The sequence below is a fragment of the Sapajus apella genome, unplaced genomic scaffold, assembly GCF_009761245.1.
Source record: "Sapajus apella isolate SASKATOON/1434 unplaced genomic scaffold, GSC_monkey_1.0 scaffold17, whole genome shotgun sequence".
Classification (NCBI taxonomy): Eukaryota; Metazoa; Chordata; class Mammalia; order Primates; family Cebidae; genus Sapajus; species Sapajus apella.
In genome coordinates, this window is record NW_022436957.1 from 23,707,754 (window position 1) to 23,731,332 (window position 23,579).

Below are 23,579 nucleotides of genomic sequence, written 5' to 3' on the forward strand. Positions count from 1 at the left end.
CAGTTGTATACATTTAGCCTTTTCTTCATTGCTATAGAAATGGAAAGGGAACTAGAACTTGATCTTTTCCTGAAAAATTAAGTGGGTATGTTCTGGGGAGGTAGAAAAATGATTCAAATGCTTGTTTTCAGTTTCCGTTTTCTATAATTAAAAGATATACAAATGGCTAACAGGTATGTGAAAAGGTGCTCAACATCCTTAAATATCAGAAAAATGCTAATGAAAACCACAATGAGATATCTCTTTACATCCATTAAGGTGGCTATTATCAAAATGACAAGAGAAAACAAATGTTGGTGAGTGTGTGAAGAAAAAGGAACCCTTATACATTGCTGGTGGGAATGTAAATTGGTACAGCCATTATGGAAAGCAGTATAGAAGTTGCTGAGAAAATTAAAAGTAGAAATATCTTTTATTCATACCCTTGACAATTATTTTCCTTTGTCTTTTTAATAATTGCCACCTAACAAGTGTGAGGTGATATATTATTATAGTTTTGATTTGCATTACTTTGATAATTAGTGATGTTGTGTACCTTTTCCCATACTTACTGGCCATTTCCATGTCTTCTTTGAAAATATGTCTGTTTAGGTCTTTTGCCCATTTTTTACTTGGGCTGTTTCCTTTTTTTTATATTGTATTGTGTAAGTTTCTTATATATTTTAGATATTAATCCTTTATCAGATATATGGTTTGCAAATGTTTTTTTAAAATTATACTTTAAGTTCTGGAATGCATGTGCATGAACATAAATCTTTGCGGCAGTTTTTTTTAAATTATACTTTAAGTTCTGGGATGCATGAACATGCAGGTTTGTTACATAGGTGTACATGTGCCATGGTAGTTTGCTGCACCCATCAACCCAATATCTACATTAGGTATTTCTCCTAATGATATCCCTCCCCTAGTCTCCCGCCTCCGACAGGCCCTGGTGTGTGGTGTTCACCTCCCAATGTCCATGTGTTCTCTTTGTTCAACTCCCACTTATGAGTGAGACTATGCAATGTTTGGTTTTGTCACTTTGCTGAGAATGTTGGTTTCCAGCTTCATCCATGTCCCTGCAAAGGACATGAACTCATCCTTTTTATGGCTGCATAGTATTCCATGGTGTATATGTGCCACATTTTCTTTATCCAGTCTATCATTGATGGGCATTTGGGTTGGTTCCAAGTCTTTGCTATTCTGAATAGTGCTGTAATAAACATATGTGTGCATGTGTCTTTATAGTAGAATGATTTATAATCGTTTGGGTATATACACAGTAATGGGATTGCTGGATCAAATGGTATTTCTGTTTCTGGATCCTTGAGGAATTGCCACATTGTCTTACACAATGGTTGAACTAATTTACACTCCCACCAACAGTGTAAAAGTGTTCCTACTTCTCCACATCCTCTGTAGCATGTTGTTTCCTGACTTTTTAATGATCTTCATTCTAACTGGCATGAGATGGTGTCTCAATGTGGTTTTGATTTGTATTTCTCTAAAGACCAGTGATGATGAGCTTTTTTTCATATGTTTGTTGGCTGCATAAATGTCTTCTTTTGAGAAGCGTCTGTTCATATCTTTCACCCACTTTTTGATGGGGTTGTTTTTTCTTATAAATTTGTTTAAGTTCCTTGTAGATTCTGGATATTAGACCTTTGTCAGATGGATAGGTGGTTTGCAAATATTTCCTTTCAATCTTTAGATTGTTCCTTCACTCTGATGATTTTTTTTGCATGCAGGGACGTGCAACTCTAAATCAGGAAATGTAGTTGTTGCCATACCCAGGTTCTGAAATGTCTGAACAAAAATACTTCGTTTATTATTTGAGTATTTTTAAGAATTAATAAAATGATGGGTATCATTCTTCATTCTTAATGCCAGCTGTGACTTCAGTAGTGGTAGAAAACATATTTTATTTAATTAATGAAAGAGCCAATAAATGAAATCTGCTGAATATTATGCTAAACTAGAAACTTTGTTAATATTATATTTTATTTGAATTTATATTTCTATATACATATGGGTAAGTATGCATGCTGAATTTGAATTTATATATATGAATATATATTTGTAAATATATACATTTATATATAAATATATGAACATATATACATCTATATATTTATTTATGGAACTGATGAGATAGAGGGTTGTTGATATATCATTTATCTTATTCTGTTATTAGCTCATAGAAGATAGAGCTTCTGTCTTTTACTTCCTGTGAAGAACTCTACATTTTCTAAAGTAATATTTTACATGGGTGATAGCCCAATTTATGTAGATTGAACAAATTATAATGATCATAAGATTTTTAACTCAAAAATTTTTAATATCTGCTTTGCAATTAGCAACAAAATAAGATGGAAATGGTAATTTTTCCTACAGTTTTGTATGTGTATAGTTCATTGATTTAAAAGACTCACTACATGCTTCCCATTCCTAAAATTGTGTACTATATCTTTTTTATTTTGCTTTAAATTGTACTAATTTAAATGTGTTTTCATGTTGAGAGTTTTGACTTACCTCTTTACCTTGTATCTTTCTTTTTGGCTAATTTTTATTATTTTAGTTAATGTAAAATTGCTTTAATCCCCTTACAGAACTTGTATTATGTTGAAGAAGAAAGTACAATCACCATTTTTTATACAGGATAACAGACAACTGGTAGTGAAGTTCAGTATTTGGTGATAAAGCAAAACAAATGCAATCAATACACATACAAAATTTCTAGACTGTTTCCCCTCAGTTTCACAGTCAATTGTTACTATTTTGATTGGGAAAAACTTTAATGAAATATAAATATATGTTCAATGAAATATAAATGAAATATAAGTGTATGTTCAATATGTCATTTATATATATGCAAGCTTTCAGTGTTTTAGGTGGTTAAAAGCAAATAATGCATAAGTGTTTTGACTATGGTTTTAAGCTTAGGAACAGAGGTGACTGCCCTTAAGGCCTAAGATGGCTGCTAGCCTGTGCCAGGAAGGAGGGTAATGTGCACGGCTGGCATTCTGCAGGACAATAGATTTAATGCAACAGTGCATGTAACTTTCTTTGTTACTATAATCAGGGCTGCTGTCAGTTGTCATGGCAGACTGCCAGCTGGTGGAGTCAGTGGTTGTATTTTATCATCGTAAGGAAAATTCATTCAGCAAGCTATAGAATAACTGCTGGCCTGTGGCTTATTTTTTTAAAATAAACATGTAATCCAGGGAGGGAATCACCATTCTATGCCTATTTAGTTTTGAGTCAAAGAGAAGTAATCTTTCAGTTGCTGTGTATTTGAAAAGAGAATATTCGGGAGGCATAAAAGCAGTTGTATCTAGTTTGCCTAATATTTATGTCTTTGCTTCTTTAGGAAGTGACCAAGTTCTGTATTTTTTTGAGTTTCAAATTTTGAACATAAAAAAGTAGAGAAATTTTGGTACTGAATTTTAAGGAGATATTGTGGTTAAATGAAGCAAAATACATAAAGGACTTTTAAGTATTCTGCTTCCTGACCTTCAATGTCATCAGTTAGCTGTAGAGATATGTTTCCTGAATATACATAAGGTATTGGATAGTTAAAACTATTAAACATCTCTTGAAAATGTTAAAGCCATAAAATTATTGTGTTGGCTTCAATTCAAGTGATGTCTAATACATATGCTGTACTTTGAAGGATATTAAATATACTTTATTCTAACTCTTAACCAGGTTAAACTTAAGCATATAAACTGAAGATTTGCCAAATTAAAAGTGAATTTATAAAAGAAGCACAGCATGTTAATTGATGCCTCTCTGGAAGAAAAAAGTCGTTTAAGTAGGATTCCCTTCTTAAATCGCAACCTTGAGAACAGAGGTTTAGTCTTTTTGGCTTGGTGGCCAAATTTTAAGAGGCAATAAGCTGTCCTCAGAATCACCATAAATCTTTGTGGCAGTTTCATGACAGTATACTGCAGTAGTTGAATCTGGTCCATTACTCAAATGAAGAATTCCAAAGGAATTTAATGTTCTTTCTTTTACTCATGCTTCTTTCATTGATTCTGGCTTACAATTAGGGACAGAAGATTTAACTTAGCAAATGTGCCAAAATGTGGCATCATGTTGGCATGCAAGAAAGCACATGAGGAAAACAGAAATAGCCTGTGACATTTAGCCAGTAAATGTTGAAGGCACGAAACAGACTCAGGGAACAATAACCCAACACAACAGTTCTCAATGGGTTAAATCAAAGTTTCTATGAAATACCAAACTGATACTCCTAACCTTTCACCAAAATGACATTCATTAATATGTTCTTTAGACATTTATTGAGTGCCAAATATGTGCCAGGTGTAACTTGTTCATCATCTCATACAGCATGTACTTTGAAAAAATTTCCGAGAGAGATAACAGATTTACTTAACTCAGCTGTGCTCTCTTGCTGGCCTATCTTATAACTGAAGCCATATATTTTGAAATAGGTAATCAAGGTAGAGGCAATGGAATGCAGTAAAAGTTGACAGCAAATTATTTACAGAATCTGATTTAGATTCACCAATACAGCTTTAATGCTGTGACTTCCCGTTTTCTCAGCAACCTTACGTTTAACTATTCTTTATATAGTCTTACAATTTCTTCTGGATCCTTCCTATTAGCTAGTAAAATGGTTTTGTTTTACTTTCCTATGCCTGCTGACATGATTTCCTTATCTATCATTCATATTTCAACAGTTGTCTTGTCCCAACAATTTCAGTGAAATTACTCTGATTAATGTCAATTAAAATCCCTATTTGGATCAGTATAATTGTAACATTTCAGTTCTCATCTTAAATTTCACACCTCCATTTTTTTTCTACTGTTTCCTGTTCCCCTCTCCACTGTTGTATCCTCTCAGGGTCCCATCATTACATATTTATGGGGTACATGTGAGTGTTCATTACATGCATAGAATCACATTAGGGTATTTGGGGTATGCATCACCTTGAGTATTATTTCTATGAGTTGGTATTATTTCAAGTCCTCTCTTCTCATTACTTTGAGATACATAAAATATTGTTACTAAGTGTAGCCACCATAATCTATTACAAAACATTAGAACTTATTTCTAACTAACTATGTTTGTATACATTATCAAAGCTCTCTTCATCCCTCTTCACACCCTCACAGCTTTCCCAGCCTCTGGTATCTATCATTCTATTCTCTATGTCCATGAGATCAAGATTTTTTAGTTCCTACATATGAGTGAGAACATGTGGTATTTGTCTGGCTTACTTCACTTAACACATTGACCTCCTGTTTCATCCATGTTTCTACAAATTACATGATTTTATTCTTTTTTATGGCCCAGTAGTGTTCTGTTGTGTATATATACCACATTTTCTTTTCTTTTTTTTAATATATATTTTATTGTGTTTTAGGTTTTGGGGTCCATGTGAAGAACATGTAAGATTGTTGCATAGGTACATACATGGCAATGTGGTTTGCTGCCTTCCTCCCCATCACCTATATCTGGCATTTCTCCTCATGTTATCTCTCCCCAACTCCCCAGTCCCCACTGTCCCTCCCCTAATTTCCCCCTACAGACCCCTGTGGGACATCTCCCCTCCCTGTGTCCATGTGTTCTCATTGTTCAACACCTGCCTATGAGTGAGAACATGCGGTGTTTGATTTTCTGTTCTTGTGTCATTTTGCTGAGAATGATGGTTTCCAGGTTCATCCAGGTCCCTACAAAGGACACGAACTCATTGTTTTTTATGGCTGCATAGTATTCCATGGTGTGTATACCACATTTTCTTAATTCATTCCTCTGTTGATGTCCATATAGGTTGATTCCCTATCTTTACTATTGTGAATAGTGCTGTGATAAACATTCATGTGCTGGTATCTCTTTGATATACTGATTTCTTTTACTTTGGATATATACCCAATAGTGGGATTGCTGGGTCGTTTGGTAATTCTATTTTTAATTTTTTGAGAAATCTTTATACTGTCTTCCATAATGATTGTAGTAATTTACATTCCCACCAACAATGTGTAAGAGTTCCCCTTTCTCTGCATCTTCACCAACATGTTATTTTTTCTGTCTTCTTAATAATAGCCATTTCAGTTGGCAACCCACAATGATATCTCATTGTGGTTTTAATTTGCATTTTCTGATGACTAATGATTGATGTTGAGCATTTTCCATATACCTGTTGGTTATTTGTATGTCTTTTTTTATTTTTTAGAGATTTCTGTTCAGGTCTTTTGCCCATTTGTTACTTGGGCCATCTGTTTTCTTTCTATTGAGTAGTTTTTTTATATATTCTGGATATTAAACCTTTATCAGATATATGGTTTGAAAATATATTTTCCCATTCTGTCAGTTGTCCCTTTACTCTTTTGATAGTTTCCTTTGCTGTGCAGAAACTTTTTAATTTGATGTAATCCCATTTGTCTATTTTCACTTTTTCGCCCATGCTTCTGGGGTTATATATATAAAAAAAAAACCATTGCCCAGAACAATGCCATGAAGTTTGTTTTCTTGTTTTCTTCTATTAGCTTCATAGTTTCTGGTTTTAAATTTAAATCTCTATTACCTTTTGACTTGATGTATATGGAGTGATTTGAAATGTTATGGTTAATTTGAAATGTTAATATGTATATATTATAATTAAAACTATATATTGATACTAATTTATAATATTAAAACTAATGTTAAATATAAATATTAGTTTATTAACATTTAATATCTATAAATTTGTTAACATATACTATTGTTAAATATATATTAACTCCACATTCTTCTGCATGTGGATATCCAGTGTTTCAGCACCATTTATTACAGAGACTGTCCTTTGCTATTGCATTTTCCTGGCACCTTTGTTGAAAATCCATGTGTAAATGCATGGATTTATTTGTTGGCTCTCTATTCTCTTCCACTGGAATATATGTCTGTTTTTATGCCACTGCTATGCTGTTTTGTTTACTATAGCTTTGTAGTATAATTTGAAAACATGTAGTATGATGCCTCCAGCTTTGTTCTTTTCCCCAGGATTCCTTTGGCTCTCCAGGTTTTTTTGTGGTTCCATACGAATTTAAGATTTTTTTTTTTTTGAGACAGAGTCTCCCTCTGTCACCCAGGCTGGAGTGCAGTGGCATGATCTCAGCTCATGGCAGCCTCTGCCTCCTGGGTTCAAGGGACTCTCCTGCCTCAGCCTCCTGAGTAGCTGGGATTACATGTGTGCACTACCACATTTGGCTAATTTTTTATTTTTTTGGTAGAGATGGGGTTTCACCATGTTGGACCAGGCTGGTCTCAAACTCCTGACCTCAAGTGCTCCGCCTACCTTGGCCTCCCAGAGTGCTGGAATTACAGGCATGAACAACCGTGCTTGGCTTTTTTTTCTATTTCTGTGAAGAATGTCATTGGTATTTTGGCAGAAATTGCATTGAATCTATATGTTCCTTTGGATAGTATGAACATTTCACGTCTATGTTGGCAAGGGTTTACCATCTATATTATGTGGTACAACCATTGTAAAATCTCCTGAACTTTCATCATCAAAATGAAAAATTCCATTTCTCTCTTTAGAATGAGCAGTCAGATTTCAAAAACGTGTTTCTAGTATCGAGAGGAAATGGATTTATTTTCTTATATTTTATCAATTGTTTCAACTAATGGAATATTGTAGTTTGTTTTGTAATTCAGGTATAATTTTATAGAAAATTCCTCCATGAGTTACCATTGGTTTATATTTGTGTCATTTGCCTTTCAAATTTTTATTAAATATTAAGCGTATGTCAAATAATTTTTATAAAAATTAAATATTTAATACAAATTAAACTTTATATTTCATTAAATATGTACTTTCTTATGCCTTTAATATAAAATATGAGATACTTTGGAAATGTTAATATGTATATATTATAATTAAAACTGTATATTGATAGTTACTAATTTATAATATTAAAACTAATGTTAAATATAAATATTAGTTTATAAACATTTAATATCTGTACATTTGCTAATATATACTACTTAAATGTATATTAAATAGTTCAATATATATTAAACACAATTTATATGTTTTTAGGATTGATGATAATGTAAACATCCATGTATTAATTAATATTTGAAAAACTAAAACATTACAATTAAATTTGTAATCTCTGTGGGGAAGTGCCTTCTACCATTTCCTTCCATTTAGTTTCATAGATAACCACTAATGTGAATTTAATATTTACCATATCTTGCCTTTTTATAGAGGTTTAACATATATATTACATTCCCAATATATATTGTTTAAGTTTGCATGTTTGGAGTCTCTATATAAATGGAACCATAATTCTCTGTTAATCCATACCATTTATTTTTTCTTCCTGTCATTTCACTCAAAATCATTTATATTTACATATTCCTTACATTCATATAATTTGTCTCTGATTACCTCAAACCAAAGGATTAAAAATAATACTTAAATATAATTGCATTCATAATATACAAAATTTGATTTATTTGCTGTAAAATTAGTTACATTTTTAAAATACAAAAATAAAATTATTTCCACATGTTTTTAATGAAACATTTTATTATAGAAGTCAAAGTTGTGTACCAAATTTCAAAACCATAACACAATTAATAATGGGTATCAAAGTATTACAATCAAAATTATTTAAATAATGCTGAATTAAAAATTTTTTTTTCAAAACTTATATCAAATATTTATACAAATAAAACTATTCACAATTATACAATTTAGTGGTTTAATGTTCATATGTTTGCAAAAAGAAAGGATTGGGTGATGATTTATGCATGTTACATCTATACTAGTGGTTCTAAACGTGGGGGTGAGAAGCAGGGGTTGCTGCCCAGGGGATGTTTGGCAATGTCTGGAGATATTACTTTTTGTTGTTACAACTTGTGGGTGATGCTATGGCACGTAATTAGTACAAGCCAGGGATGCTGCTGAACATCCTACAATGCACAGAATAGCCCCTCTAAACAAATAATTTTTTGACCAAAAATATCAATAGAGTCAAGGTTGAGAAATCCTGATTGAGACCTACATATATTCCTGGCACATAACTGTCATCCGGGGATCTTTCTTTGCCATCATCTTCAGTAGTCCTTCTGCCTATTTTGTGTTTTGGATCTCCAGTTTGCTTTGTCCCCAAGTTTTCCTGTGTTTTTTTTTTTTCTTCTTTTTCTTGATTACTCATTTTTTTTTTAATGGAGTACATGCTCCACTGGGATGCTAAGAAAGAAGGAATGTTTTATAAAAACTCCTCCACCTCAGTACCCAAGTCACTGTTTCTTATCTGTTTTTTATGCCGATCACCTGCTTATCCTGTACATCGCGGCTTAAGTACATACTTTGTCTCTAAGGATTTAGTAAGCTTACCCTTGCTATGTGCTTTTATAGTGCTCAGTACCTTTCCTGGTAGCATCACATTATATATTTATCTATTTAATTGTTTTTTCAATATTTTTCTTCCCTGCTAGACCATAAACTTCATAATAGCAAGGCTCATCTCGGCTTTATTATCTGCAGTGTCTATCACAGGGGCTGGCACGTTGTATTGAGTAGATATTGGTCCACTGAATTAATGAGTAAATAATTTTGTGGAATAGCAATGGTACTAGAAGGCTTCCAAAAAAAAAGTTGCAAGTTTTAAATATCCAGTATTCCAATAGTACTTGATTTTTATTTCAGTGTGTTATTATCCTCTTGTAAAACTATAAATATGTCTTCATCTGGCATTCTTTAGATACTTGCCATTATTAACACAGTTTGTGTTATATTTTATATAATAGTATAATTTTATATAATAGTATAATTCCCCAAATTGACATTAGGCTTATAAAGGATATTCATATAAATATAAATTGATCAACTTTTTTGATACAGGTTTACACACTGCTTGCTGAATTCTCCTGAAACAGACACTGAGTCGGAGTTTGAGGGCCAAGATGCTTATTAGAAATTAATACCTGTGAAAGGAAAGCGGATGGCTGGGCGCAGTGGCTCACGCTTGTTATCCCAGCACTTTGGGAGGATGAGGTGGATGGATTGCTTGATGTCAGTCAGGAGTTCGAGACAAGCCTGGTCAACATGGTGAAACTTTGTCTCTACTAAAAATACAAAAATTAGCCAGGTGTGATGGTGCACACCTGTAATTCCAGCTACTCCAGTGGCTGAGGGAAGAGAATCACTTGAACCCAGAAGGCGGAGGCTGCAGTGAGCCAAGATTGTGCCACCAGCTTGGGAAACAGAGTGAGACTCTGTCTCAAAAAAAAAAAAAAAAAGGGGGGGGGGGAAAGGGAGAAGGCAGGGACAGAGGGAGAAGGCAGGGACAGAGAGAGAAGCTGATCTGTAAACGCTGGGCTGATAAAGCCTTGACCAAACCAGCCAGAGCTTCTGAAGCAAGATGCCCATCAGAATGTCCCACTCTGTCTGAAATCGCAGGGCCTTTACACCCCTGCCTGATTCAGTCACCAGATACAGGCTGTTCTGAGAAGAGAATGGTCCTCTGACAAGGCAGCTCCCAGCAGCTGAGGCTGACCCTGAAGGAGCTGCCAGATGGAGGCAGCCTGCTGACCATACTTCCCGCAGGTGGAGAGCAAAACCTTCCTATGCTTACCATGTAAGTTCAGTATTCTGAGTACTTGTGAATTTTGGCTCATTTTGTCCACAAAACAACCATATTCAATAAGAAACACTAGTAAGTAGCAGAGTTGGGATTCACACCCAGTAAGTTTGGCCTCAGAGTTCACACTTCACCAGTCTGCTGTTTGTCTCCCTACTGTTCAGTAGAGAACTTCAAGCACAATATGAACAAATTGACTAGCTTTCTCTCTCTCTCTAATACATTATATACATACATTCATATATATATGAGAGAATGTGTAGTTTGAGCTTATATGGTAAACTGTAATTATGTTACTCCTCAAAAGTATCATTTTTATCTTTGCCTGGATCCATTTTCTTTGATTGACCATGCAATCAAATTGTTCTCTTACTCAACTGGTCTCCTCTATTCCAAGCCGGTCTATTCTAACCTGGCTACTTCCTGGGTTTTGAGCCAATCTGTTAAAGCAGGAATTTCCTCCACTTATAAATCCTCGATGCCTCAGAATTTCTTGGAGTCTCAAGGGAGTGTCTCACATGTCCTCATAAAATTATTTGTTGTTCTTCTATATAATGCCCATGATAGATTTCTGTTCTTTTGTCCTTCTGTCCTCTGCCATGTATCAGTGTATCCATGAAGAATGGCCATGTCTGTCAGGTATCTCAGCCTCCAAAAATGCACTACTGTTGTGTTTTCAGCTTCAAATGAAGAGATGGGAGAGTCGATAATACCACAGGGTACTTAGAATTGCCCCTCTCCCTTGACAACTATGAAGTTGTTACTGGATCAAGTGACTTGTCTGGTTCTCTCCTCCCTTAGGCTGAGTTCCCTTTGGAGTCCAGTCCCAGATCCTAATCCATATAGCTGTCTGTTGTTCCATGCATACCAGTATCCTAATATTGGTGGCTGTGGTGATGTTCGAGCTATATGTCTTAGGCTACATTTCCTGGAAATTAATTCTGAGATGGAGTTTTGCTGGCAGGAGATTGACTGGTGACTGCTCTCAGGATCAAAATCTGTAATAGAGTGAGCATAGCCCCAAGGAGCAGAGGAAGATGTTAAACTGCAGTAAAGAGAAGCCTTGTTACCCTTGGAGGGCTGGGGAGCTGGAATAGCTCTTCAGTGTTTAGTGTATTCGGCTAAAAGATGAGAGTGGCCTGAGTCTTTTACCACTGGGTAGATTGGTCATTGGATGCTCTGTCTATGACCTTGGGTGAGACATTTCCCTTTAGCTGAGAATGATTCCTGGGGAGAGTCTCTGCTATAAGCTGCCATCGGGTAGCATTCTCAACAGCAAGGGGAATGATTGCCTTAGTCCTGACTCAGTCTTGCAGGGGGCATCTAAGTGACACCTCACACCATTCAGTGTACAGTCCAAAAGATTTTTTATGTCACTGATTGATATTTGCTCTTTAAAGTTATAAGATGGCCTTTAAAATACTCCCTATTGTATTTCTTTGGTTCTGGATATTTTTTATCTTTGCTCCTACACAAACACACACACACGCACGCATGCACACACGATACTTTTGCTATTAGGATGCTATGCCCTTAGCCCTTTTACTCTGCCTGTCCTGGTTATGGTGTTTTTCATTTTAAAGGTTACAAAACATTCTGGCTTCAGGCAAATAAAAATATTATCTTCTGAGATAAGTGTTGTCTGGAAGACGTGTAATTCACATGTGCTTTGCCTGCATGATGGATTCCTTTCTTTCAACATAGCTGGGACAGGAAACTTATTAGCCAAAGACTGTCTCACTGAAGCCACTGAATGTGAGAAACACAACTCCCAACAGAAGGAGTTCTAAATAAGCTTTTTTTGTTGAGTGTTTCCAAGAATAATCATCTACTCCCCATTGTCCTATTTCTGCGCCTTGTCTCTCATTCCATTCCTCAGTGCTGTAGATCTCTGACAAGTGTTAGGGCAATGATGAAATAAAACACTTAGACTTTAAGAAGGTAACAGTTTATGTACCTCTTCTAAGTATTTGCATATGAAAACATGAAACCCTTTGGTGAATTTTGGGGCTGTGAGGCAACAATGAGTGAAGTCTTTCTATATGTTAAATTGTAAGGAGGCTGGCATTCCTAATGCCCCTTAAAATAAACAATTTAGGTAAATTCTGATTCCCATACACAATTGCCCTGCTAATTTTTCAAAATTTTTTAATTTTTAACTTTTGTGGGTATATATTAGGTCTATATACATATGGGGTATATGAGATATTTTGGTATGGGCATGCGATGCATAATAATCACATCCTAGAAAATGCAATATCCATTCCCTCCAGCATTTATCCTTTGAGTTACAAAAAAATCCAATTATACTCTTAATTATTTTTAAATGTGCAATTAAATTATTATTGACTATAGGCCCCCTGTTGTGCTGTCAAATACTAGGTCTATCCATTTCTTTCTACTTTTTGTACCCATTAACCATGCCACCTTCCCCACCCTGTACCCCAAGTGCCATTCCCAGCCTTCTACTCTCTATTTTCCTAAGTTCAATTGTTTTGATTTTTAGATCCCATAAATGAGAATGTGCGAGGTTTGTCTTTCTTTGCTGGCCTTATTTCACTTAACATAAGGGCCTCCAATTCCATCCATGTTGTTGCAAATGAAAAGATCTTATTATTTGTTATGGCTGAATAATACCCCATTGTGTATAAATACCACATTTTCTTTATCCACTTATGTGTTGGTGGACACTTAGGTTAATCCCAAATCTTGGCTATTGTGAACAGTGCTGCAACAGAGTGCAGACCTCATTTTGATATACTGATTTTCTTTGTTTTGGGTATATACCCAGCAGTGGGATGGCTTGGTCACATACGAGCTCTATTTTTGTTTTTCTGAGGATTCTCCTACTTGCTCTCCATTGTGGTCATATTGATTTACATTCCCACCAACAGTGTACAAGTGTTCTCTTTTCTCCACATCTTCGCCAACATTTTTTATTACCTGTCTTTTGGATAAAAGCCATTTTAACTGGGGTGAGATGACTCCTCATTATAGCTTTGATTTGCATTTCTCTGATAATCAGTGATGTTGAGCACATTTTCATATGTCTGTTTGCCATTTGTATGTCTTCTTTTGAGGAATGTCTATTCATTTGCCTATTTTTGATCGGATTAATAGACTTTTTTCTATAAAGTTGTTTGAGCTCTGTATATAGTCTAGCTATTAACCCTTTGTCAGATAGCTAGTTTGCAAATATTTTCTTTCATTCTGTGAGTTATCTCTTCACTTTGTTGATTGTTTCCTTGGCTGTGCAAAGCTTTCTAACTTGATGTGATCCCATTTGTCCATTTTTGCTTTGGTTGCCCATGCTCGTGTGATATTACTCAAAAAATTTTTGCCCAGACCAAAGTCCTGGAGAGTTTCCCTGATGTTTTCTTGTAGGAGTTTCATAGTTTCAGGTTATATATTTAAGTATTTAACCAATTTCTATTTGATTTTTGTATATGGCGAAAGACAGGAATCTAGTTTGACTCTTCTGCATGTGGATATCCAGTTTTCCCAGCAACATTTGTTGAAGAGACTTTTTCCCCAGTGTATGTTCTTGGTACCTTTGTTGAAAATGAGTTCACTGCAGGTGTGTGGATTTGTTTATACATTCTCTATTTTGTTCCATTGGTCTGTGTCTGTTTTTATGCATGTATCATGCTGTTTTGCTGTAGTATAAGTTGAACTCAGGTAATGTGATTCCTCCAGGTTTTTTTTTTTTTTCCCTCAGGATAGCTTTGGCTATTCTGGCAATTCTGGGTCTTTTGTGATTCCATAGAAATTTTAGGATTGTTTTTTCTATTTCTATGAAGAATGTCATTGGTATTTTGATAGGGATTGCATTGAATCTGTAGATTGCTTTGGATAGTATGGACATTTTAACAATATTGATTCTTCTAATTCATGAATGTTGAATAGCTTTCCTTGTTTTGCCTCCTCTTCAATTGTTTTCATCAGCATTTTATAGTTTTCATTGTAGGGATATTTCACTTCTTTGGTTACCTTAATTCCTAGGTATTTAAATTTATTTGTGGCTATTGTAAATGGGATAACTTTTTGATTTTTTCACAATGTTTACTGTTAGCATATATCAATGTTACTAATTTTTGTATGTTGATTTTGTATCCTGCAACTTTACTGAATTTGCTTATTAATTCTAATAGTTTTCTTCTGGAATATTTAGGTTTTTCCAAGTATAAGAGCATATCATCTGCAAACAAGGATAATTTTACTTCTTCCTTTCCAATTTGGATGCCCTTTATAACTTTCTCTTCTCTGATTGCTCTAGCTAAGACTTTCCATACCATGTTTAATAACAGTAGTAAAAGTGAGCATCCTTCTCATGCTCCAGATCTTAAAGGATTTAAGTTTTCCCCCCACTCAGTGTGATACTAGCTTTTAGTCTGCCATATATGCCTTTTATTATGTTGAGATATGTTCCTTCTATACCCAGGTTTCTGAGGGTTTTTATCATGAAGGGAAGTTGAATTTTACTAAATGCTTTTGCAGCATCAATTGAAATGATCTTATGGTTTTTGTCCTTCATTGTGTTGATACAGTGTATCACATTGATTGATTTGTATGTGTTGAACTTGAAACATTCTTTCATCACAGAGTTAAATCCCACTTGGTCATGATAAATGGTCTTTCTTTTTTTTTTTTTTTGAGACGGAGTTTCGCTGTTGTTGCCCAGACTGGAGTGCAATGGCACGATCTCGGCTCACCGCAACCTCCGCCTCCTGGGTTCAAGCAATTCTCCTGCCTTAGCCTCCCGAGTAGCTGGGACTACAGCCACGCACCATCGTGCCCAGCTAATTTTTGTATTTTTAGTAGAGACGGGGTTTCACCTTGTTGACCTGGATGGTCTCGATCTCTTGACCTCGTGATCCACCCGCCTTGGCCTCCCAAAGTGCTGGGATTATAGGCGATAAATGGTCTTTTAATGAATTGTTGAATTTGGTTTGCTAGTATTTTGTTGAGGATTTTTGCATCAATATTTATTAGAGATATTAGCCTGTAGTTTTCTCTTTTTTGACATGTCTTTGTCTGGTTTTAGTATCATGGTAATACTGGCCTCATAGAATGAATTTGGAAGTATTTTCTTCTCTGTTATTAAGAACAATTTGAGTAGGATTGGTATTAGCTCTTAAATTCAGCAATGAAATCATCAGGTCCGGGTTTTCTTTATTGGGAGACTTTTATTACAGCTTCAGTCTCTTTACTTGTTATTGGTCTGTTAATGTTTTGGATTTCTTTGTGGTTCAATCTTGGTAGGTTATATGTATCTAGGAATTTATTCATTTCTTCTTGATTTTCCAATTTATTGGCATATACTTGCCCATAATATCCACTAATGATCCCTAGAATTTCTGCAATATCAGTTGTAATGTCTTATTTTTCATCTCTGATGAAAGAAATTGAAGTCAATACAAAAAAAGATATTCTAGGTTCATGGATTGAAAGAATCAATATTGTAAAAATGTCTATGCTATCCAAAGTAACCAACAGAATCAGTGTAATTCTTATAAAAATACCAATGATATCCTTCACAGAAATAGAAAATATATATATATATATATATATATATATATAATTTATTTAGAACCACATAAGACCCAGAATAGCCAAACGTATCCTGAGCAAAAAGAACAAAATTGGAATCATTGCATTGCCTGACTTTAATTTTACTACAAAGCTATAGTAAACAAAACAGCATGGTACTGGTATAAAAACAAACATATGGACGAGTGGAGCAGAATAGATAACCTAGAAGTAAACCACACATTTAGTCAACTCATCTTTGACAAATGCACCAAGAACATACACTGGAGAAAGGACAGTCTCTTCAATAAATGGTCCTGGGAAAACTGGATATCCACATACAGAAGAATAAAATGAGACCTGTGGCTCTCACCATATACAAAAATAAAATGAAAATGTATTCAAAACTTAAATCTAAAACCTGAAACTATGAAACCACTAGAATAAAACTTTGGGAAAACACTCCAGGACATTGGTGTGGTAATGATTTCTTGAGTAAGATCTCAAAAGCACAGGCAACAAAAGCAAAAATGGATAAATGGGGTCACATCAGCCTACAAAGTTTCTACAAACCAAGGGAAGCAATGAACATAGTGAAGAGACAATCTACAATATAGAAGAAAAAGTTACAAAGTATCAAACTGACAAGAGATTAATAACGAGAATATATAAGGAACTGAAACAGCTTAGTAGCAAAAAACCAAATAATCCAATTAAAAATGTGCAGAAGCCCTGAGTACATAATACTCAAAAGAAGACATCCAAATGGGCATTAAGTGTATGAAAAAAGGCTCAACATCACTAATCATCAGGGAAATGCAAGTCAAAACTACAATGAGATATCATCTTACTCCGGTTAGAAAGGCTTTTATCCAAAAGAAAGGCAATAGCAGATGCTGGCGATCATGTGGAGAAAGGGGAACCCTTGTACGCTGTTGGTAGGAATGTAAATTAGTATAGCCACTATGGAAAACAATATGGAGATTCCCCTACAAACTAAAAATAGAACTACCATATGACCCAAGAATACCATTGGGTATATACCCCCCAAAAAAATAAAGTTACTATATCTAAGAGATATCTGCACTCCCATATTTGTTGCAGCATTATTCACAATAGCCAAGATATGGAATCAACCTAAATGTCCATCAATGAATGATTGGATAAAGAAGATGTGGTAAAGAAGACATATACACAATGGAATAATATTCACCTATATAAAAGAAGGAAATACTATCATTTGCAGCAATACAGATAGAACTAGAGGACATAATGTTAAGTGAAATAAGCCAAGCACAGAAAGATAATGTCACATGTTCTCATTCATATGTGAAAGCTAAAACAGTTGAACTCCTGGAGATAGAAGGCAGAATGATGGCTACTAGAGGCTGGAAAGAGGGGAGGGCGGTGAGTGGGAATAAAGAGAGAATGGTAAATTAGTACTAAAATATAGTTAGATAGATGGAATAAGGTCTAGTGTTCGGTAGCACAATAGGGTGATGATATTTAATAATAATTTGTTGTGTCCTGTAAAATATCTGCAAAAGTAGATTGAAATGTTCCCTAAACACGGTGATGTTAAAGTTTTGATGTGATGGATATCCCAACAAACCAGATTTGATCATTACACACTATATTTTTATATTAAAATATCACACATATCCCATAAACATGTGTAACTATTATATATCCATAAAAATTAAAAGAAAAAAAATTAAAAATGTTAAAAGAACTTATTCTCATCTAGTTCTTTATTTTAGTTCTAGGAAAATCATGAGGAAGAGAACCAAGTAAATTTTTTTTGACAGTACAGCAATAGGAAGAGGTAAGTTAAACCCATTTTGGTTTATTCATTTTGGAGCTGCTTATCACTGTACAAGTGATTTTCACGTAAGTTTTAAATTATTTAATAAGAAGGTGATTTTCTTTATCTTCAATATGTGTATTAAATGTGTTTGCAGACAGCCTGCGATTCCTCTTTATTTATAACTATTTGCAAATTGCAGCCAACTGCAAGTTAAAGATTAACATATTGAAGTCACACTTCTATCTAGGAACTATAGGTTATGACAGGCAACTTAACCCTGTGATGTTCAAATTTCTTTAAAAAATAATTTTTTATTATTCTGGGTATGAAATAAGTATTTATTTATTGGATGTATTGTATGTGATATTTTGATATAGGTGTACAATGTGTAATAATCAAATCAGAGTAATTGAGGTAACCATCACCTTAAACATTTATCATTTCTGTTTTAGGAACATTCCAATTCCACTGTTTTGATTATCTTAAAATACACAAGTTGTTGTTGACTATAGTCACCTTGTTGTGCTATGAAATACTATATCTTATTCATTCTTTCTAGCTATATTTTTGTACCAATTAGCCATCCTTGCTTGCTCTCCACCCTTCCCAGTTTCTGGTAGCAATCATTCTACTCTCCGTCTCCATGAATTCAGTTGTTTTAATTTTTAGCTCCCACAAATGAGTGAAAACGTGAAGTGTGTCTAGCTTGTTTTACTCAACGTGATGCCTTACAATTCCATTCATGTTGTTGCAAATGACAAGATTCCCTTGTTTTTATGGCTGAATAACATTTCATTTTGTATATATACCATATTTTCATGCCCAGTCCAATGTTGGTGGATACTTAGGTTGACTCCGAATCTTGGCTATTATGAGTAGTGTTGCAATAAATGTGGGAGTGCAGATACCTCTTTGATATACTGATTTTCTTCTTTTGGATATATACCTAGCAGTGGTATTGCTGGATCATTTGGTAGTTCAATTTTTAGTTTTTTGAGAAGCCTCCATACTGTTTTCCATAGTGGCTTTACATTCCTACTGTAGCGTATCAGAGTTCCCCTTCCTCCACGTCCTTGCCAGCATCCGTTATTGCCTGTCTCTTGAATGAAAGTCATTTTAACTGGGGTAATATGATATCTCATTGAAGTTTTGATTTCCATTTTTTGATGATTAATAATATCGAACATTTTTTCATATACATACCTGTTGGCCATTTGTATATTTTCTTTTCAGAAATGTCTGTTCAGATCTTTTTTGCCTATTTTTAAATTAGATTATTTGTTTTCTTCTTATTGAGTTGTTTGAGCTCCTTATGTATTCTGGTTATTGATCTTTTCAGGTCGCGAGTTTGCAAATCTTTTCTCTCATTCTACATGTTGTCTGATCACTTTTTTTACAGTTTCCTTTGCTGTGCAGAAGCTTTTTAACTTAACGTGGTCCCATTTGTCCTTTTTTGCTTTGGTTGCCTGTACTTTTGAGGTCTTACTCAAGAAATCTTTGCCCAGACAGTGCTTCCTCAATGTTTTCTTTTACAGTTTCATAGTTTCAGGTTTAGATATAAGTTTTCAGTTTATTCTGGTTTAATTTTTGTATATGGTGAGAGATAGGGGTCTAGTTTCATTCTTCTGTATATGGATATCCAGTTTTCCCAGCACTGTTTATTGAAGAGATTGTACTTTCTCCAGTGTATGTACTTGGCACCTTTGTGAGTTCACTGTAGATGTGCGGATTCATTAGTATTTTATACAGAATAATTTTTCCCATGTTTAAAACAATAAGGAGCACTAAAGTCATCACAATAATTGACAGTGACTCAATGCAGGGAAGGCTTTTATTGTGAATCTAGGTCAAAGTGAAGTAGTGGCACCTATTTTCAAGATTATCCTGCCATGATTGCTATAACATTTTTAGAAACTTTATTTCATAAGCATTTAGCTCTTCGACTGGATATTACACAGGTAAAATGACTATTTTATATATATATATGCATACATATATATGTATGTATATAGACACTTCATAAATACATATGTATATGTACATATATTTATGAGGGGTCTTCTAAAAATTTATGGAAAATACATATTATGAAAAATATGCATACATTTTAAAATTTTTGACACCAAAATAAACGTACTAAATTTTTATAACATATCTGAACAAGATCTAGTTGAGAAGACATCAGTTCGACAAATCTCTATCAGAACAACGTGAACTCTGCTAAAATTGAAGCAAAAACAAACTTCAAATTCATGGTGAATCTTGAGTATAAGAATAGTGAAATCATTCACCATGAAAAGTTTATAGTGAAAGTGCCCCTAAAGAAATCAGCAGTTTACAAATGGATAACTTTTTTTTTTTTTTGTAAAAAATTTTTTTAGAGGTTTGTTGAGGCAAAATTTACTTATAATAAAATACACACACTTGAAATGTACAATGTAAAGTTTGGATGAATGAATATATCTACCTAAATTTATCAAATCCAGAATATTTTCAACACTCCAGAAAGTTTCCACAAACATCTTATCAGCCTGTCCTCACCTGCAGAGGCAACGACTTTCCCAATCTTTATTTATTTATTTTTTTAATTTTACTTTACGTTCTGGGGTACATGTGCAGGTCACACAGGATTGTTGCATAGGTGCATACATGACCAGGTGGTTTGCTGCCTCTATTCCCCCTTCATCTATATCCGGCATTTCTCCCCATGTTATTTCTCCCCACTCTCCCCACCCCCCGCTGTCCCTCCCCTAGCTCCCCCCAAATGCCTCCAGTGTGTGATGCTCCTCTCCCTGAGTCCACGTCTTCTCATTGTTCAACACCTGCCTATGAATGAGAACATGAGGTGTTTGGTTTTCTGTTCTTGTGTCAGTTTCCTGAGAATGATGGTTTCCATATTCATCGAAGTGCCAACACAGGACACGAACTCATCGTCATTTATGGCTGTGTAGTATTCCATTGTGTATATGTGCCATATTTTCTTTGTCCAGTCTATCATTGATGGGCATTTGGGCTGGTTCCAGGTCTTTGCTATTATACACAGGGCTGCATTGAACATATATGTGCATGTGTCTTTATAATAGAATGATTTATAGTCCTTTGGGTATATACCTAGTATTGGGATTGCTAGGTCAAATGGAATTTCTATTTCTAGATCCTTGAGAAATCGCCACACTGTCTTCCACTATGGTTGAATTAATTTACACTCCCACCAACTGTGTAAGAGTGTTCCTGTTTTTCCACATTGTCTCCAGCATCTGTTGTCTCTCAATTTTTTAATGATTGCCATTCTAACTGGGGTGAGATGATACCTCAGTGTGGTTTTGATTTGCATTTCTCTAATGACCAGTGATGATGAGCATTTTTTCATATGTTTGTTGGCCTCATATATGTCTTCTTTTGAAAAGTGTCTGTTCATATCCTTTGCCCACTTTTGAATTAGTTTGTTTTTTTCTTGTATATCTGTTTTAGTTCTTTGTAGATTCTAGATATTAGCCCTTTGTCAGATGGTTAGATTGCAAAATTTTTTTCCCATTCTGTTGGTTGCCAGTTCACTCTAATGATTGTTTCTTTTGCCGTACAGAAGCTCTTCAGTTTTATTAGATCCCATTTGTCTATCTTGGCTTTTGTTGCCCTTCCTTTTGGTGTTTTAGTTATGAAGTCCTTGCCTATGCCTATGTCCTGGATGGTTTTGCCTACGTTTTCTTCTAGAGTTTTTATGGTGTTAGGTTTTATGTTTAAATCTTTAATCCATCTGGAGTTAATTTTAGTGTAAGGTGACAGGAAGGGGTCCAGTTTCTGCTTTCTGCACAATTGCTAGCCAGTATTCCTAATACCATTTATTAAACATGGAGTCCTTTCCCCATTGCCTGTTTTTGTCAGATTTGTCAACGATCAGATGGTTGTAGATGTGCGGTGTTTCTTCTGAGGCTTCTATTGTGTTCCATTGGTCTATGTCTCTGTTTTTGTACCAGTACCATGCTGTTGTGATTACTGTAGCCTTGTAGTATAGTTTGAAGTTTGACAGTGTAATGTCTCTAGCTTTGTTCTTTTTGCTTAGGATTGTCTTGGCTATGTGGGCTCTCTTGTGGTTCTATATGAAGTTTAAAGTGGTTTTTTCCAGTTCTGTGAAGAAGGTCATTGGTAGCTTGATGGGGATAGTGTTGAATCTATAAATTACTTTGGGCAGTATGGCCGTTTTCATGATACTGATTCTTCCTACCCATGAGCATGGAATGTTTTTCCATCTGTTTGTGTCCTCTCTTATTTCGTTGAGCAGTGGTTTGTAGTTCTACTTGAAGAGGTCCTTCATGTCCTTTCTTAGTTGTATTCCTAGGTATTTGATTCTCTTTGTAGCTGTTGTGAATGAGAGTTCGCTCTTGATTTGGCTTTCTGTTTGTCTGTTATTGGTATATAGGAATGCTTGTGATTTCTGTACATTGATTTTGTATCCTGAGACTTTGCTGAAGTTGCTTATCAGTTTCAGGAGATTTGGGGCTGAGATGATGGGGTCTTCTAAATGCACAATCATGTCATCTGCAAATAGAGACAGTTCGACTTCCTTCTTTTCTAATTGAATACCTTTTATTTCTCTTTCTTGCCTGTTTGCTCTGGCTAGAACTTCCAATACTATATAGAATAGGAGTGGTAAGAGAGGGCATCCTTGTCTAGTGCCTGATTTCAAAGGGAATGCTTCCAGCTTTTGCCTGTTCAGTATGATATTGGCTGTAGGTTTGTCATAAATTGCTTTTATTATTTTATGATACGTTCTGTCAATGTCTAGTTTATTGAGAGTTTTTAGCATGAGGGGCTGTTGAATTTTATCAAAGGCCTTCTCTATTGAGATAATCGTGGTTTTTGTCTTTGGTTCTGTTTATGTGATATATTATGTTTATGGACTTGCGTATGTTGAATCAGCCTTGCATCCCTGGGATGAAGCCCACTAGATGGTGATGAATAAGCTTTTTGATGTGCTGTTGCAATCAGTTTGCCAGTATTTTATTGAAGATTTTTATGTCGATATTCATCATGGATATTGGCCTGAAGTTTTCTTTTTTAGTTGAGTCTCTGCCTTGTTTTGGTATCAGGATGATGTTGGTCTCATAAAATGAGTTAGGGAGGATTCCTTCTTTTTGTATTGTTTGATATAGTTTCAGAAGGAGTGGAACCAGCTCCTCTTTTATGTCTGGTAGAATTCAGCTGTGAATCCATCTGGACCTGGACATTTTTTGTTTGGTAGGCTATTGATTGCTGCCTCAACTTCAGCCCTTGTTATTGGTCTATTCAGGGTTTCAACTTCTTCCTGGTTTAGTCTTGGTAGAGTGCAAGTGTCCAGGAATTTATCCATTTTCTTCCAGGTTTACTGGTATATGTGCATAGAGCTGTTTGTAGTAATCTCTGATGGTGGTTTGTATTTCTGTGGAATCAGTGGTGATATCCCCTTTATCGTTTTTTATTGCATCTATTTGATTCTTCTCCTGTTTCTTTTTTATTAGTCTGGCTAGCGGTCTGTCTATTTTGTTGATCTTTTCAAAAAACAAGCTCCTGGATTTATTGATTTTTTGAAGGGTTTTTTGTGTCTCTATGTCCTTCAGTTCTGCTCTGATCTTAGTTATTTCTTGTCCTCTGCTAGCTTTTGAGTTTGTTTGATCTTGCTTCT